Consider the following 10313-nt stretch of genomic DNA (forward strand, 5'->3'; position numbering starts at 1 on the left):
TCCATCATTTTTTACTTTTAAGAGTCATTCCTATCAAAGACAAGTTATATAAGATAAATAAAGCAGCACAAGGCAAAAGAAAACAATAGACATAGATAGCATCAATAGTTAACTTTTGATTTTCGAATCAATAGACATAGATAGCATCAAATCCAACCATACAAAAGAAAACAATAAATTGTGTATATATAAAATACGATGTTACCTCTTTATTTTGAGTTTTGAGTTTTGAGTTGCGTGATTGTCAATCAAAATCTGTGGTTGAGTATTTGCCCTATCTTGAAGTTGGAAATGAGGTTTTCCGACATTTTTACTTTTAAGAGTCAATCCTATCAAAGGCAAGTTATATAGGATAAATAAAGCATGAAATAATCATAATTATAAGTAAGAAAGTTCTAACCGATGTTTGATTTTCGAGCTGCGTGATTGGCAATCATAATTCTAGATTGTGTATTTGCCTTGTCTTGATGTTGAAAATGAGGTTTTCCAACAGTTTTACCATCACAAGTCATTCCTATCAAGAGCAAATGTTACAATTTATAGATAAAAAGAAAGTTAATTATATATCCTTTGATATGATAAATAAAAGGTCCATAGTGAACACTGAAAATAACATATGTATGGCAAATCCACTCTCCTACTATCACTTTATATTATATTAATTAAACATAAAAATTACACATGCTAGACAAAATCTCATCATAAACATAATTTCATCATGTATCAACATCAATTTCAACTCCTGTAGCATCATCCCAAACCCAAACGATTTCTTCATGATCATTGTGGTCTTCAGGATTACCAATACAACTTTGAAGGTATGTATCAACATCTGTCATAGGTTGCATTTTATAATGTCCTTGTGCATCAGTGGTGATAATTACATGTCAATTACAATCAACTGGATCTTCCACATAAAAAACTTGCATGGCTTGGGATGCTAAAATATAAGGCTCATTATGGCGCTTCACATTTGTAAAATTGACCAACATAAAACCATCCTCATCTAGTTTTAGTCGTTTGCCTTTGGAGACCCAATCACATTCAAATAAAATAACTTTTCGACCTCCCTCGTAATCTAACTCAATCACATTTTGCAAAATTCCATAATAATCAAATTCACTTAATATTGGATTCTGATCTCTAATACTCGAATAACTTGAAGTAGTAGTCCGAACAATTACACCACAATTCTGAATTTTTCTCTTGCATTCCACTTCTTTTGTATGAAACCTAAATCCATTGGAAATGAATTTTTCATATCGTATCCCTATGAAATTCGGGCCTCTGGCAAGTGATTTCAGATCATTTGATATTGGTTCATCTTGTGAAAGATTTGTATTTTCGATCTAGTACACAAGAAAAAATTGATAAAATATGTATAAAAATCATAATATATAACTTTAATGACAATTACAACATAAACTTACATGTTTTGCAAACCAAGATGCAAAAGACTCACTATGCATACGTTCAATTTGGTGAGGTGGAAGACCAGAATGACTAAGATTCAAAATCTGACGGTGTTCACTGCAAATTAAGAATGATGATATGATAAACATCGATGATTATATATTTAACACGATGAAATATATAATAACATACTCTATATAAGATTGTACGTGATGACAGTTGAATAACACATATTGATGTGCCTTCTTTAATGTCTCATCATCAAACTTAGTTGCAATGGCCTTTCCAAGTGCATAACCAGAGGTTGTAAATACGTCCAATGCATATGTTGAGTCGATAGTTGTATCATCATTTCTCGGTGATTGATTGAATCTTGTCTCTACATAATCAGCTAAATATAAGGAACAGAATGTCAAACATTTCTCAGCCAAATACCCCTCAGCAATGGATCCTTCTGGCCGACTTCTGTTTCGGACATATGACTTCAATGTTCCCAAGTACCTTATATCAAAAATATAATTTTTTTATTATTTAGTGAAAATAATAATTTAAATAAAATAATATCATTAAGACAATTGTCTATTACCTTTCAATTGGATACATCCAACGATAGTAAACTGGTCCAGCAAGTTGTACTTCAATAGCCAAATATATAGTCAAATGAATCATTATGTCAAAAAATGAGGGAGGAAAAATTTTCTCCAGTTGACAGAGAATCACCGCAATATCTTTCCTCAGACGAATGACATCAGTAGGAGAAATTACTTTACAACATAGCTCTCTAAAATACCTACACAATCTAATCAAAGGATTTCTAACTGATTTAGACAAAGTTTTACGTAGTGCTACCGGCAACAACTGTTGCATCAAAATATGGTTATCATGACTTTTTAGACCAATTAATTTTGCTGGTTTCATTTGAACACGTCGTGAAATGTTAGATGCATAGCCATCTGGAACTTTAACTTTTTTCAAAACCTTGCAAAATGTACTCTTCTCTTTTTTCCCCATTGAATAACATGCTGGAGGCAAGTAAACTCTACCCGGTCCCTTCTCAATAGGATGAAGTGTTGATCTTATCCTAATTTCTTGCAAATCAAGACGTGATTTAATATTATCTTTCGTTTTCCCTTCCATATTTAGCAATGTCCCACAAATTGATTCACACACATTCTTTTCAATATGCATAAGATCAAGATTGTGACGTATCACATTATTTTTCCAATATGGTAAATTGAAGAAAATACTCATCTTTTTCCAATTGAATGGTAGTTCTGGATTATCATCAACTATTTTTTCAAATTTAAATTTAAAATTTTTCAACTCATTTATTACTATGTCTCCTGTAAGTATTGGTGGTGGTCTTCCATACTCTTCTGTTCCATCGAAATGTTGAGCATCTTTGCGAAACTCATGATCACTGTTCAAAAATTTGCGGTGACCCATATAGCAATATTTTTTTACCATTTTTTAACCACCGTGAATGTGTAAATTTGTGGCACACTGGGCATGCAAATTTACCTTTGGTGCTCCATCCAGATAGGGTTGCATATCCAGGAAAATCATTTATCGTCCATAGTAATGCGACAGGCAATTGAAAATTCTGCTTGGTTGATGCATCATATGTCTGTACTCCTACTTCCTACAAATCCTTCAAATCTGCAACAAGAGACTGCAAGTAAATGTCGATGTTATTTCCAGGAGCAGATGGACCAGGTATTAGCAATGATAACATAAAGTATGGTTGTTTCATACACATCCATGGTGGACGATTATAAGACACTAAAATGACTGGCCACGTACTATGCACCGTACTCATATTTTTAAATGGATTAAACCCATCTGAAGCTAATCTTAGCCTTATGTTTCGGGGATCCTTCGCAAATTCTGGGTGGTTATGGTCAAACGTTTGCCAAGCTGGGGAATCAGTTGGGTGTCGCATGTAACTGTCTTTTGTGCGAGATTCAGAATGCCATCTCATATGGACTGCCGTTTTGCAGGACATGAACAAACGTTGTAACCTAGGCTTTATTGGAAAATACCATAAAACCTTACATGCAACTTTCCTCTTGTCACCAATAGGATCATCTTCGGATGTTTCCCATGTGGGCTCATTGCATGTTTTGCATCGAACTTTATCTTTATCCAATCTCCAGTATAAAGTGCAAATCATTAGGGCAAGCATCGATCTTTTTATAACCAAGTCCTAATTTCTTCATCAATTTCTCTGCTTCATAGTATGACTTTGGTAAATCTTTCATGCCATTAGGAAATACTTCTCTCAACAAATCCAAAAGCATATTGATGATTTTATTGGTCATTTTTCCAAGACATTTTAAGTGAAGCAAGCGAATGATGAATGCAAGTTTTGAGAATTTCTTGCATCCAGGATATAACTCTTTCTGTGCATCATCAATTAATTTATAGAATGTCTCGGCCTCTCCAATTGGAATATCTGTATCCTTTTCAAATCCTGCTGTATTAATTGTACTATCATCGTGTTGTTGGACCCCAAAAGCCTCGTGAACTAGTCCCTCCATGTCATCTACATCATCATGAGACGGAACCGAACTAGATATTGAAGATGCACTACATGATATCTCTCCATGAGCCACCCAGTGAGTATAACCTTTGATAAATCCGTCAACCATCAAATGCTCATAAGCATCCTCTCTTGAAACACATATGCCAATCTTACATCTTGCACAAGGACATGCAATCGTTCCATTAATGTTTGCATTAGAAAATGCAAAATCTAGAAAATTCTCAAGTCCTTTTCTGTATTCCTCAGTTTGTCTTGGTAAAAACATCCAACCTTTATCCATCACAATTCCAGTAAAAAGATGTACTAAAACTAGTTCAACAAAAAAATAGATTCAGTCAAAAACTCGAAAAACTCAATAACCAACATAGAAACTAAAAAATCTATCTGTGAACAACATAAAAACACTGAATATGTCATATATATGCTGCAAACATATGATTAAATAGATTCAGTCATTGTGATAAACATGGTAAGTCAATAAGATAACATGATTTCAATATCTCAACATATGTACATTTAGTTATAGTTCTAGAAAATATAGAAAAACCCACTATCTCTTCCTACAAGCTAATTTTTTTTTTTTTTTATTCATGATAGTACCAAATATTTTTATACTTATTATTAATTAAGCAGATGTGAATAAAAGATAGAAACAAAATGTACCAAAAAGACAAGGTTTTCTATGTAGTTAGAATGATGGGTCTAGGGGTATTATAGTTTATGTGTTCATCTTAATATGGTTGGCGCAGGTACTGGTACATTCAGGAAAGTTGTGCTACACATAGATGAGATAGGATAAGCACTAAAAAAACATGCAGTACATTTTTTACTCGTACGTGCCAGCATACACATATCACAATTAAAAATTACAAATAACATCAAATAATAAATAACAATTACATACAGTGATTACCATACTTGCTTCAAAAAGTAGACACAACATAAGAAAAAACTTTAGAAGCTCACTTGGGAAACTACTATTGTATTGCTGCTAGTGACCTTTTGTGCCAATAAACATTTAAGTAAAATCCACTCCTTCAATTGATTATCAGCTTCACTCTCCTGGAAAAGAAATTTCAGATGTTAAAATGATTCATCCCATGAATTTTGTAGCCTAGATATTTTACTAACTAATGTCTTCTTATAAATATCACTAATCCTTCTCAGCTCAACAATACAACAGAAATAACAAAGAAATCAAATTAACGAAAGAAGAGAAGAGAGGTAGATAGGCTGAAATCAACCTAAAAACTTCCTTCAAACTGAATGTATCAAAGCAAGATGTGGTTTTACAGAAATTAATAGAAATCACCTGAAATGAACAACAAAACAACTCTTTACCACCAAAAATCACAATAAGAAACAAGAAAATCTTGAAATCACCTCTCTTCACAAAATCTTGAAACAACTCTTTACTTTTAAACAACCTCTTTAAAAGTAATTGATAGAAATCACTTGAAATCAACAACAAAATAGCCTCTTTACCACCAAAAAACATAGTAAGAAACAAGAAAATCTTTAAAAGAAACAGCAAATTCTTCAAAAGAAACAGAGCACATAATTACTTAGCTTGCAACCTAGGGCTTCGGATCATGAAAAGAGGAAAAAATCGAACCTTGGCGTCACAAACAAAGGGGAAGATGGCAGGGCAGACGACGCACAGTCACTTGCAACCTAGGGCTCAACCTAGGGCTTCTGATCACGAGACGCTAGAAGAGGAAAGAAGAAGGCCTCGGTGTGGCAAACGACGGAGCGGATGGCGGGGAAGACGGAAAGGTAGATGGCGCACAAGGATGTCGAGGGTTGGGGGAGGATCGGGTAGAGACGGCGAGGGTTGGGGGTGGATCGCGTAGAGACGCCTAGCGCTGGGGGAGGATCGCGTAGAGAAGAGCGACGGGAATTGGAGAAAAGTGACGGGAATTAGGGATATAATTAATACGATTCGGGCGGGTGTAAATTTTATCGGAGGGAGTGAGGAAAAAAATTGACGTGCGGTAAGAAAACTTACATGACATTCATTAAAAGTGTCACAATAATATACCTAATTAGATTTTAATTTTATTAATTTTTTTATTTTTATTCAATGTCATGATATATATAAATCAACTACACTTTTAAATAAATGTCATGAAGAAAGTGTCAGGAAAGCCAATAATTCTTGTAGTGTGATTTATTATTAGGAGAGCAAACAAGAAGAACAAATCTGGAGAAGATGTTAGAGGGCAAGTTGCTAGAATGAACAACACTGCCTCTAAAGGCTGTACACTGTCGCAAACTCTGTGGATACTCAAATTAGTCCTTCAGAAAATTAAATTAAACTAGGAAGCATTTCAGACATGCATCAAAACAAGTAATACCAAGGCTTATTGGCATAAGGTTAATCAGGGAATCACGTCGGTATATGATACGGTGACTACAACGTCATACGATTCGGACTAAAGAACGCCGGAGCCACCTACCAGAGACTAATGAATAAAGTATTCCGACGGCAGATCGACCGTAATATGGAGGTATACGTCGATGCTCAAGCGACGACAGATCAAGGCTCAAGCCCTGGTAGATTTTGTTATAGAAGTCCAGAGTGATGAGCCAACGGCGACATGGAAGATACATGTGGACGGCTCGTCCACTCGGCAGGGCAGCGGGATCAGCTTAATCCTCATCTCACCTCATGAAGACCGGGTGCAACTGTCCGTCCGGCTGGATTACCGAGCTACTAACAACGAAGCAGAGTATAAGACATTGATAGTCGGCCTGCAAGTAGCTCAACACGTGGGAGCGGATAAAGTCCTCATTCACTCGGATTCCCAGCTCGTTGTCCAACAACTATCCGAGGCCTTTAAAATAAGCAGCACACGACTAAGGCTCTATGTAGAGGCTTTTGAAAAGCTGAAGGCCAACTTCCAAGAAATGATTATACAGAAGATCCTCCGATCGGAGAACCAAGCGGCGGATGAGCTAGCGAAGCTAGCCAGCACATTGACGTCGATCGTCATAGGTCAGCCGATTGAGCAAGTCTCACTTGTGGCCCACATCAACCGTATGGAGGGCCAAGCTATGCTTAGTCTATCCGGATACTCTTATCCATTGTCGCTTATATGGATTATGAGGTTTGGCAAATGGATGTCAAGACAGCTTTCCTTAACGGAAGTTTTGAAAAAAAACATCCATATGAAGCAACCAGAAGAGTTCATTGAAAAAGGCAAAGAGTATCTTGTGTGCAAGCTCAATCGGTCCATTTATGAACTGAAGCAAGCTTCAAGATCTTGGAACATCCGGTTTAATGAACTAATCAAGTCATATGGATTTATTTAGTATCCGGATGAATCTTGTGTATACAAGAAGTGTAACAAAAATATGGTGGTATTTCTTGTACTATACGTAGATGACATTTTGTTAATTGGCAATAATATCAAGGTGTTATCGGACGTAAGGGTATGATTATCCAAACAATTTGATATGAAGAACTTAGGAGAATGTGCACACAGTCTTAGGATCAAAGTCATAAGGGATCGCAAGAAAAAGATGTTGTGTCTATCTCAAGCTTCATATATAGATACAATCCTTGCTCGTTTTAGCATGCAAAACTCCAAGAAAGGTTTCTTACCTTTTAGGCATGGAGTAGCTTTATCTAAAGAGATGTCTTTAAAGACATCAAAGGAGATAGAGGATATGAAGGCAGTTCCTTATGTTTTGGCTGTGAGAAGTCTAATGTATGCAATGCTGTGTACGAGACCGGATATCTGTTTTGTCGTTGGCATGGTTAGCAGATATCAAAATAACCCTGGACAAGGACATTGGACTGCTGTAAAACATATATTGAAGTACCTGAGAAGGACTAGAGATTATATGTTAGTTTACCAAGCAGATGATATGCTCCCTGTGGGTTACATGGATTCAGATTTCCAATCAGATAGGGACAATAGTAAGTCTACATCAGACTATGTGTTTACTTTAGGAGGTAGAGGCATTGCATGGAGTGTTAAGCAGAAATGCATTTCAGACTCAACCATGGAAGTTGAGTATGTGACAGCCTTTGAGGCAACCAAAGAAACTGTTTGGCTTAGGAACTTCCTAATGGACTTAAATGTGATTCCTGATTTGCCCAAAATCATCACAATTTATTATGATAATAGCGGTGCAGTTGCAAACTCGAAGGAACCACGAGCCCATAAGGCAAGTAAACATATAAAGCGCAAGTATCACCTGATACGAGACATCGTCAAGCGAGGAGAAGTTGTTGTCGTCAAAATTGCATCAGCAGATAACCTGGCAGATCTTTTCACTAAGGCTCTTCCGGCGAAAGTTTTTGATCGGCATGTGGAGGGGATGAGAATCAGATGTATGGCAGCAGATATGGCAGCTTAGTCTTTTAGTATAAGTGGGAGATTGTTAGAGTGTATACTAAAAGCCTAGCTTTTGTAAACATTTGATTTGAAATAAAGAACCACATTGGTCACAAATGTCTACATTTATGCTAATTATAGTTGATCAATTAATTTATATTGTAGATAACATGGTGTGTGATGTCACACACAGAAGATCATGTTATCGATTATTTATAAATTATAAACAGTAGCTCGCGACTAAGATGGAAAGGAACAAACCATTGGAATAGTTGTAGTGTAAGTAGGTATTAGTTTATCTTGACTAATAAATTACACTAGTACACTCTAAGTGTATTGTGCAGGACCATTTAAGGTAACTTATTTTTATACTGACTTAATAAAAGAACAAGACCTTAATTATTATGGAAGTGTGTGCTCTTAATCCTAATATAATAACAAGTACATATATTTAATATTTATTTCTTTGACTTATCAAAGGGTGAGATTTAGCTCGATAAATCAATAGACCCGATAAGTTGGGAAATTATATTACTTATAGTGTGTGCTGTTGATTATAGAAGGAAACTGTGTCCTAGTAATCTAGGTTGATAATGTCCCCAAGAGGATCTCATAAGCATTGTCATGTTAAACTCTGCAAGTGGATTTAGTCCGACAATGCTTTGGAAACAGCAGTATACGTTCTGAACTTAGTACCTTCTAAATCAGTTTCTTCTACTCCCATAGAATTGTGGAATGGGCGAAAACCCAGTCTAAGACATATTCGGATTTGGGGTAGTCCAGCACATGTGCTGAAACCAGATGCTGATAAGTTAGAATCTCGTACAGAAGTTCGCGTGTTTGTAGGATATCCCAAAGGAACGAAAGGTGGTTTATTTTATAGTCCTAAAGACCAGAAGGTCATTGTTAGCACCAATGCCCAGTTTTTAGAAGAAGACTATATAATGGATCACAAGCCCAGTAGTAAAGTTGTTTTAGAAGAACTTAGAGAGGACATGTCTACTTCAGTACCAACAGTACAAGATGAAGTACCACAAGAGACTGCAACACGTGTCACACACGATACACAACCACAGATAGTGCCTCGTCGTAGTGGGAGGGTTGTGAGGCAGCCTGAAAGATTCATGTTTTTGGGAGAGTCTTCGGACTTGATCCCGGGTAAACATGAACCTGATCATATGACGAAGCACTCCAAGATATAGATGCAGCATCTTGGCAAAAGGCGATGAATTCTGAAATAGAGTCTATGTACTCTAATAAGGTCTGGGAGCTTGTAGAACCACCTGATGGTGTAAAAGCCGTTGGATGCAAGTGGATCTACAAAAGGAAAAGAGGGACAGACGGGAAGGTAGAAACCTTCAAAGCTAGGCTTGTTGCGAAAGGGTACACTCAGAAAGAGGGAATCGATTATGAGGAAACCTTTTCACCGGTAGCCATGCTTAAGTCTATCCGGATACTCTTATCCATTACTGCTCATATGGATTATGAGATTTGGCAAATGGATGTCAAGACAGCTTTCCTTAATGGAAGTCTTGAAGAGAACATCCATATGAAGCAACCAGAAGGGTTCATTGAAAAAGGCAAAGAGCATCTAGTGTGCAAGCTCAATCGGTCCATTTATGGACTGAAGCAAGCTTCAAGATCTTGGAACATCCGGTTTAATGAAGTAATCCAGTCATATGGATTTATTCAAAGTCCGGATGAGTCTTGTGTATATAAGAAGTGTAACGGAAACGTGGTGGTATTTCTTGTACTATACGTAGATGATATTTTGTTAATTGGCAACAATGTCAAGGTATTATCAGACGTAAGGGTATGGTTGTCCAAACAATTTGATATGAAGGACTTAGGAGAATGTGCACACATTCTTGGGATCAAAGTTATAAGGGATCGCAAGAAAAGAATGTTGTGTCTATCCCAAGCTTCATATATAGATACAATCCTTGCTCGTTTTAGCATGCAAGACTCCAAGAAAGGTTTCTTACCTTTTAGACATGGAGTAGCTCTAT

General features: G+C 36.4%; 1 long non-coding RNA gene across 1 annotated transcript; it reads right to left on the reverse strand.

Moving 5' to 3' along the window:
• Nucleotides 1–225: 225 nt before the first annotated feature.
• On the reverse strand, nt 226–5836 carry LOC122030972. Its single transcript, XR_006125688.1, has 4 exons — nt 5574–5836; nt 4925–5020; nt 401–514; nt 226–329 (listed from the first exon to the last, which is right to left on the reverse strand). It is a non-coding gene; the product is annotated as an uncharacterized LOC122030972 (long non-coding RNA).
• Between the last annotated feature and the right edge of the window lie 4477 nt (nt 5837–10313).

The sequence above is a fragment of the Zingiber officinale genome, chromosome 11A, assembly GCF_018446385.1.
Source record: "Zingiber officinale cultivar Zhangliang chromosome 11A, Zo_v1.1, whole genome shotgun sequence".
NCBI lineage: Eukaryota > Viridiplantae > Streptophyta > Magnoliopsida > Zingiberales > Zingiberaceae > Zingiber > Zingiber officinale.